Raw genomic sequence first — 9849 nt, forward strand, 5'->3', positions numbered from 1 at the left:
GGACCATGCAGCCAGCGACTGCATGCCGAATGTCAGGCGGCGGTTATTTAACCTGGCTCCCCTTGGGAGGGGGGGGGTGAACGGCTTCGGGTGGAGGAATTGCCCCCCAGGGAGGGTAATGGCCCTCAATGGAGGAAATGCCACTGGAACCCATCTTGTTGGAGCGCTGCAGCTTCAACAGAACTGACTTGAGGCCGAAGAGGTCTTCACGCGCCAAAAGGGCTCAAGATCAGATGGTCACATGCGGAGCTCAAACAGCGGTACGGATGTGATACTGCGATGCGGAAGGCAAAGGAAAACCACCGCATTATGAATTATTCCTAGTACAATCAACATGGCTGAAAACACAAGAAACACGGCCCTCAGTCCCCGGCAGACCTTAGATGGTCAGAGGGCACTTAGAATCTCCGGGTCAGCTATCAAGATTGCTACATGGAATGCACGAAGTATGTTTGAAATAGGAGAGATTGGTAATACCATCCTTGAAATGAAGAGGATGCACTTAGACATCCTGGGAATCAATGAGATGCGTTGGCCAGGTTCGGGACAGTGTACTCTAGGCAAGCACACTGTATACTATGCTGGAAATGACGACACCAATCACCGTCAGGGGGTGGCTGTTATCCTGTCGCAAGCTGTAAACCGTGCTGTTCGAAACTTTGTACCATACTCAGAGAGAATAGCCCTACTGCAGCTCTAGGCCAGTCCAGTCAATGTCAACATCATACAGTTATACGCACCCACAGCTGACAAAGACGATGTTGAGGTGGAGGAATTCTACAGTCAGGTCAAACGTGTGTTGGACATCACAAAAAACATGAGATGAACATAATTCTCGGAGACTTCAATGCAAAGATCGGAAAAGGCAGAGTCAGTAACACGGTCGGGCCATTTAGGCTGGGCTTTAGGAACGGGAGGGGAAGTCGGCTAGTGCAGTTCAGCCAGGAAGAACATCTTGTCGTGCTTAAGACTTGGTTCAAACTACCAGCCAGGCGACTCTACACCTGGAAGTCACCTCAAGATACCGCAGAACACATAGTCCGAATTCAGATTGATTTCATTCTGGTGAACCTGCGCGTCCGCAACTTTCAAATCGGTTAAAACCTACCCTGGAGCAGACATCGGATCAGACCATAACCCTGTGGTGGCATGCATCCAACTGCGCTTTAAGACAATTCGTAAGACCATGAGACCTGCGAGGATAGACATCAGCAAGATCAAGAACGAAGAGATTCGTAAGAGGATTCAGCATGACCTATCTAAAGGTTTCGATAAAATGAATGTTGATACAAGTATAGAAGTCTTGTGGGCAGAAATGAAACAGATTCTTACGGGCACGGGGAAACAACATTTAACATGTGATAAAAAGATCAAGAAACAACCGTGGATGACCGATGGGATACTGGAACTCATGGATGAGAGGCGGAAATGGAAAAACAGAGAGATAAATGAATACAACCAAGTGCACAAAGAAATTAAGAGGAAGATTGTGGCTGCAAAAGAACAGTGGATGACAGAAAGATGTCAAGAGGTAGAAATACTGCAGCAAAAGTATGACGCCTTTAATCTACACAAAAAAGTAAAGGATTGCCTTGGGTTATATCGTAATAGAGGGCATCATGTTCTGGTGGATAAGAACAACCGCATTGTGACTGACATCACTGACAAACTCAGGGCCTGGAAATCATATGTAGAATAACTGTTCAACGATGATAGACCTAACGAACATGGCGTGAATGAGACAAACACAGGTCCTGCCATTTTGAAGGAGGAAGTGAGGCGTGCCATCCGCCAAACGAAGAATGGAAAGGCCCCTGGACCTGATGAATTGCATGCAGAACTCCTACCACTCCTGGATGACAATGGTATCAGTATTCTGACAGAGCTATTGAACAACATCTACTCAAGTGGAACAATCCCAGAAGACTGGCTTAGGTCCACTTTTATCACTCCCCAAAAAGGCAAATGCCAAACGATGCGATGAGCACAGATCCATCAGTCTGATGAGCCATATCCTAAAGATATTCTTAAAGATCATTCATTGCAGAATCCGTGCTAAGTGTGACGGAGTGATAACTGAAAGACAGTTTGGATTCATGAATGGTCTTGGGACCAGAGATGCACTTTTCTGTATTCAAGTACTTGTCCAGCGTTGCTTGAAATGAACAAGGATGTCTATGCATGTTTCATAGACTACGAAAAGGCATTTGATAAAGTACAGCATGGGAAGTTGATGGAAAGTCTGCAGAACATCGGACTTGACGACCGAGATATTCGGATTATTGCCAACTTGTACTGGGGTCAGAAAGCAGCAGTCAAGATAGAGAAAAACCTGTCAGAAGAAATAGACATCCACCGTGGCGTTCGACAAGGCTGCGTATTAACGCCTCTACTCTTCAACATTTACCCAGCGGCTATCCTTGCAGAAGCTCTGGAAGAACCGTCTACCATAGGCATTGTTATCAACGGGGAACGTCTAAACAACCTCCGTTATGCTGACGACACGATATTGCTAGAAGCAAACGCAGAAGACCTCCAAGTATTATTAGACAAAGTAAATGTTGCTTACAACAACAGAGGACTGAAAATAAACATTTAGAAAACCCAGTTCATGTTCATCAGTAAACGGCAAGACGTCCACGTGCGGCTCAATCTCGAGAACGAACCAATTGCTAGGGTTCACCAATACCAGTATCTAGGATGTTACCTCAACCAGAAATGGGACTGCAGCCAAAAAATACGGGTCCGCATTAAACATGCGAGAAGCATCTTCATGCAGGTGAAGAAACTGCTCAACAACCGCAACCTGCAACTAAACCTAAGGCTCCGTCTGGCCCGTGCCTACGTCTTTCCCACGTTACTTTATGGAATGGAAGGCTGGACACTTACTCAAGCCCTCTGTAAAAGACTGGAAGCATTCGAAATGTGGGTGTACAGACGGATGCTTCGCATTTCGTGGACTGACAAAATGCGGAATTCCGAGGTGTTGGATCGACTTGGAAAGAAGACTGAAGTCATGCTGACCATTAAAAGGCGGAAGCTGGAATATTTCAGCCATATAATGCGGAATGATAAGTACAGAATCCTGCAGCTTGTTATACAAGGGAGAATAGAAGGACGTAGGAGTCCTGGTAGACGACGAACTCTATGGATGAAGAACCTCTTTCTGGTATGGGTTGGACACGATGGCTCTCTTCCGTGTCGCCGCATCCAAATTCAAGATCGCCATGTTGACCGCTAACCTTCGCTACAAGGTGTCATCGGCTGAGTCAGTATGTCCACCTTCCAGAGGCTCAGCCCCTGTTGAACCCAGTAAAAGTTCTGGTAAGAGTAAAGTTGCTTCTAATTCATCCATTGAAGTCCGAGAGAATGCCTCAGAATTGCGGCAGAGACCCCTGAATTCGTACCATTCCTTAGAATTGAAGTAAATCATGAACCCGTCACCACCCTATTAGACTCAGGGAGTGTGTGTTCCATAATTTCGGAAGAATGGTACTCTAATTTAAACACTGTTGGTAAGATTCCGGATTACAGTTCCTCTTCGGTTAAATGCAATTCGGCCAACTCATCTCCATTAGAAATTTTAGGTTCAATTTTTGCTAAAATTCGTATTTCAAAGTTTACTTGGAAAGTGAAGTTATTTGTGGCTAAACACTTGTCTTGCCCTGTAATATTGGGGGCCGATTTGATGTCTTCTACCGGTCTTGTGCTCGACATTCAGAGCATGTCGTGCACCTTCCAATTTGATAGTATCCGTAACATTCCTCTTTTAAAAAGTAATTCTGCGTCGTGTTCATCTGTTTCGCCTACCCAGATTTTAGATTTTAGACATCTACCTGAGGAGTAGGCTGAAAGTATTCGAAAGTTGTGTCAGTCCTTTCCTGATATATTTTCTGATACTCTTGGTGTTACTGACTTTATCGAATATAAGATTGAGGTTACGGATTCGATTCCACTTAGGTTTCCGCCTTATAGACTGTCCCCACCTAAAATTAAGGGTCTTAAGGAAATCATCAATCAGATGTTAAAGGATGGATTAATTCGACCATTTAAGTCGGCGTATTCATCACCCATTTCTCTTGTGCCGAAACTGCAAGGAGGCTTCAGGACTGTGATTGATTACAGGGCTTTGAACCGTAAGGTGGTGTTACAATCTGTGCCCCTTCCTGTTCTTCACTCTTGTTTTTTATGGTTTCGAAAGGCCAAGTTCCTTGATCTTAATCAGGCATATAACCAGAAACATCTAGCAGAAGAATCGAAATATCTATCGGCTTTCGCCAAGGATTGGAACTTGTATGAATACAACCGCATGCCTATTGGCTTCCCCACGGGGGCAGCTGTTGAAACCGAGGTTTCGTTTGTCTCCTTTCCACCAACGTTTTGAGTTTGCCTATTACGGTGTAGAAAACTGTATTGTAATTTTCTTCTGCTTTCAACGGTGTTCTCACAAGATTTCATGTTTAACTCTGCGAGCGCATGTGAGCTCTGATTGTTACCGCCATCTACGGCTATGTTGGGAACTACTTATCCCCTTTCTCCTTGAAGCTGCTCCGGCCAATCAGCGCTTGGTGTCAGCCATCTTGATGTAGACACTCTCTCTGGCGCGAGAGAGAGGGAAGCGAAGCGAGCAGGCAGTTGCTGCTTGACAATCATGGCTAAAAGTCGTTGGTGTTCTGTACTCAAAGTGATGCTTTGGGATAGCATCATGGACGGTGGATAGTAAATCGTAAGGATGTGGGGATGTGCTCCACACCCTCATAATATTTCCTTTTTTCTCAATTTGTAACCTCGTAGTGAGTGATTGTTTTTAATATGCTGCAAAGGAAGATCTCCAACTGGTAAAGTACACATGGCCGAGCCATGTATAAATCATACTACTGATTGAGCAAGCAACCATCCTGTAAGTCAACCTTTGTTATTTTGGTATTTTCATCTGCGGTGAACTGTTCGTGTGATTTCTTCGGAGGAAACTTATTAATTATCAAAGTTGTGCGTTTCGATTATAATGATGTGGACCTTTTCATTGTTGGGTAAAATTATTGTGCTCTTCCAAAACAAAGTATCGGGTTGAAAAGACCTTGTTAATTCAGATTACCTAGTGTATAACATTTCTTGTAATGGAATTTAAGTGTTACTTGGGGTAATTTTCAAAGAAAAGCAGCGGTGTAAAATTTTTATTATTATTATTATTATTATTATCACACCGTAATGATGATACTGCTGCTCTGAAATTTATGTTGGTTTTTAAAAGTAGGGTAATACGTGGGAGATCCAGTAGGGATTACTTGTGCTATGCTGGTTTATTTTAATTTAATTTACCTTATTTTTTGGGGGGGGCTTTAATCGTGTTTTGCGTATGATCTTTGCCCTTCTGGCCTCCATTGTTTTGGTGCCATTGTTGGTTCTTCCATCGGGATTGGTTCTCCCATGGTTTAACAATTGCTTTTGTTGCCGGGGAATGGATGTTGATTTTGGAAATGGAATGATGTTGGTGATGATTTTTATGTTGGGAGACTACCCTGTCTGATGTTGTTTCGGTATTTTTGACACCCCGTTGCGCATTTACTGTTTCTTGGGCACCCCAGTTGCTCTCTTTCCCTTTTCCTTCTAGGTTTGTTGTGGTGGGTTTCTTTCCCTTGGTAAATTTTTATGAAAAGCACTTAGCATCCCATGACTGGAACTCCCACCGTATTAATGGTACCCGTTTGTTGATGTGAAAACGGATAGAGAGTAGGAACCTCTCAAGGAATAACGGTGAAGCAGGAAGGTTGTATTTTCTAATTTTTAACAAGGTATCCTTTCCAAATGGAATCCACTGATAAATGATTTGGTGGTTGTTACTAAGTAAACTGGTTGAGGTGATTGTAATACTTCCTGCACCCTATATCTTTCTTGCCGACTGGCGTTTGGTGTTTTAATTCCTTAATTTTGGTCTTTTTCTAACTCAAGGTACCATTTAATTTACTTTCATTACCTTCTTACCGTCCGGCGGGTTTAAATGATTTTTCTTTAATTTATCTTTTGGTGTTTCTTGAGTTTAATTGTGTATTTCCTGTGGTTTTAAGTGAGGTCTGCTTTCCTTATTTTACCTAATTTAAATTAATCTTGTTGAATTTTAAAGGCCTCCTTATTTTAATCCTATGTCATCTGATTTTATTTAGTTTCTGGTACCTAGTTTTTTTTAAATACTACTAACTACGAGGTTGTCTTTTTTTAATTTATTAACCTGAGTTTGATGAATTATATATCTTCTAAAAAAAAGGAAGTTTTGTCTTTATTTCCACGCAACATTTATTTGATACACTGTCGGTTGGTAGCTTGATCCACCTGTTTTTTCTACCACCTGGAGGTAAGTTGGTTTTTTTCTATGTTCCTTTTGGTGTTTTCTGGGTGTGTAGTGTTTATCACGCTTCCGTTTCGTTCCTTTCAACTAGATCTTTGTTCTGTGTTGTGTTTTTACTGCCAATCAGTTTAGTTGGCACCGGGTAACCTAACTGGTGGGGCAGTAAGTGGTAGCTTCAGAGCGTGGTTCCTAAGTTGACTACGCTCGTGCTAGTGTTAATTACCTGTAGGTCGGTCGTATCCCCCTTTCTTGAAAACTGTACAGTGTGTCAAATGGTTGAGTGGTGGAAAAAAGGCAAATGGTCTTAAAGGTTACTTACTTTTGTGAAAAGAAGCGCATTTATCTTGATTAATTTGTTGGAATTTTGTTTCATGTACCTCCACGATGTCTCGAGCGGTCCTGTTTCCCCACAAGCTCCGTAAGGCAGAGTTAACCTATGAGCTAGCGATACGTGGAGCTAGTCCTGCGGGTTCTGTTGCTGATTGTGCTAATCTTCTTTCCGAGCTTATTCAGGTGCCCATTAATCCATCCTGTGTTCGCCCCAGCAATGTTGGTGAGTCACTTCATTTTATCACTGAGGCCTTGACAGAGATAGAAGTAATAAGGGAAGAGTTCTTGGAATTGTCTCCTACTAAAGCACAAATTGACCGTTTAAAGGCCAGAGTATATCACTACTTGGGAAGGATCCATGATTTGTTGTCGCTTAAACCTGAACCCGAGTTTATCTCTCAGTGCACCAAATTGTTGGCTATTGCCTCTAGCATTTCCGCTGAGCTGGACCTGATGATTGCCAGCAGAGATATGGATAACCTAAAAATCAGTCAAAAATGTAATCCTTCTGACCCTATTCCTCAGTGTTCCTCAAACCATGTAGTTACCCCTCCTAATAACCAAGGGTTATGTTGTGCTGCCTCTCCCGTCCTGGAAAGTTTGTTGTCTAAAGTGAGCCTTACTCCCACCTACAACCCTTTAAAGGAGCTTTTCCATGGGGTGAAAAATTTCTCAGTAGATTCGATTGAGGAAAGCATTCGTTTTCTGCGGTTTCTAGTAGAAATGAAGGATTCCGGTAAAGTTTATTCTATCGATGATTTGGGTATCCTTCGTGCTCTTTTCTCCCATTGTGAAGGTATTCTGAAACGGGAAATCTCAGAGGCCATTTCATCAAAACTTAAGGTTGATGAATTTCATGAATCGGTGTTGAAAAAATTTATTCCCTCCTTGGCGTTACAGAGCTTAATTCCTCAACATTGTTTTCGGATGCAGTTCCTTCATGAAAATTTACTTTCTTATATCCTTGACCTCAGATTTTTCTGTAAAGTTTTCAAAATTACTGTTCCCGAGGAAGAAATGGTGGCAAGAATTTTAAAAGGGATCTCTCCTTCATACAGGTCCTACCTTTCCCTGAGTAAGTGCCCCACTAATTTTGATGAACTGGAGGTTGCATGCTCCTTCGCTGAAGACGTTAAGCATGGAGATGCCTCCAGAACTGTAAGTTTACCTCCACCCGCCAAACCTGTTCCTCCTGTCCACTCTTCTATGTATAATGATGCCAATGCCAAGAAGTGTTTTAACTGTGGTTCTAGGAATCACCTCAGGAATGCTTGTACGGTAGTTAAGCGCAACTCTAGGGGTTGTTGCTATACTTGCGGATCTGCTCAGCATCTTAAGAATAATTGCCCCTTGTCTGCTCCTAAAACCGGTCAATGACTAGGAGTTTCCCAAATAAAGTATAAAAATTCTAATTTTGGAAGGTCTCCGGGTTCTGCTAAGGTTATCTGTCCCCAAAGGTGTAATAAGATTTCTACCTGTGGTGTTTCCCAGGGTACCTTTGCTGAAGTGGAAGTAAATAACGAACCCCTGTTAGCTTTGATTGATTCTGGCAGTATTGTCAACGTGATTAATTTTGGATGGCATTCCAAGCTGAAGAGTGCTTGTAAACTGGATGAATTATTACCTGTTGGTGTGAAGTGTGTGGCTGCTAATGGGAACAAGTTGGAAATTCTGGGGGCTGTAAAGGTAAAAGTAAGAATTGGGAATTTCACCTGGAAAATCACGTGCCTTGTGGCACCTAACCTGTCTTGCAACATGATTTTAGGGACAGGTTTCTTGTCGAAAACGGGACTAGTTATGGATCTTCAAGCTAGGATGTTTTTCTTTAAATTTTCTCCAGATTCTAAATTTAATTTTAGGGATCTTTCCTCGTGTGCAATCAAGGTTTCCTGTGTAGATGAGTCAGTGCCGGAAGGAGTTGGTGAAATTGATAAATTGGATCTCAGCCATTTAAGTGAGGAGGAAGCTGAACGTATTCGTGTTCTATGTAATGATTTCCCTGATGTGTTTACTAGCAAGCTAGGAGTTACTGATGTTCTCGAGTATCAGATTGAGTTATCAGATAACACTCCTGTCAGATCCCCTCCTTACCGCCTCTCACCTCCTCGTATGCTCGAGCTTAAAATGATTATTGACCAAATGTTAGCTGACGGAGTGATCCGTCCATCTACCTCTCCCTATGCATCCCCGGTCTTCCTGGTACCTAAACCCTCTGGAGGTTTCAGGGCTGTTATCGATTACAGGGCTTTAAACCGCAAGGTCATCTTGCAATCCATCCCTTTACCCGATCTGCACACTTGTTTTGGCTGGTTCTCGGGTGCCAAGTTTTTCACTGTGTTAGATCTCAATCAGGCATATTACCAAGTCCCATTGTCTAAGTCTTCCATTCCACTGACCGCTGTCATCACTGATTGGAACCTCTATGAATTTCTGAGATTCCGTTTGGCATCTCTTGTGGCGCGGCTGTTCTCACGAGGCTGTTAGACACTATTCTCTCTGATATTAAGTTTAGGTTCGTCTTTAATTACCTTGATGACCTGGTTATATTCTCAAAAACCTTCGAAGAACATGTCGAACATGTTAGAGAAGTCTTGGATCGCTTGAGGAAAGCTGGACTGACTGTCAAGTTGTCAAAGGTAGCGTTTGCTAAGCCGAGTATGTCTTTCCTTGGACATGTGGTTTCCTCCGATGGTATCTCCATCGACCACTCTAGGACGCAGGCTATTAGGGACTTTCGACCCCCTAAAGATGTTAAAGGCATCGCACGGTTCATGGGCATGGTCAATTTTTTCAGGAAGTTCATTCCTAATTTTGCAGAGATAGCTGCTCCGTTAAATCATCTTAGACGTAAATACGTGAAGTTCTTCTGGGGTCATCCTCAGCAAGAAGCCTTTGAAGCTTTGAAATCCGCTCCGATGAATGCTCCCGTTTTGGCTATTCCAAATTTTAATAAAAGGTTCATAGTGCAAACTGACGCCTCTGGCAAAGCGATTGCTGGTGTTCTTCTACAAGAGTACGAGGATGGGCGTAGGCCCGTAGCTTACGTGTCCAGGACTCTTACCAACTTAGAAAACAAGTACTCCATTTATGAGTTGGAATCTCTGGCCGTGTTGTTTGCCCTGGAAAAATTCAGACCCTTCATCGAGCATGTTAATTTTGATCTCGAGACAGACAAC

The sequence above is a fragment of the Anabrus simplex genome, chromosome 14 (assembly GCF_040414725.1).
Source record: "Anabrus simplex isolate iqAnaSimp1 chromosome 14, ASM4041472v1, whole genome shotgun sequence".
NCBI classification, from domain to species: Eukaryota; Metazoa; Arthropoda; class Insecta; order Orthoptera; family Tettigoniidae; genus Anabrus; species Anabrus simplex.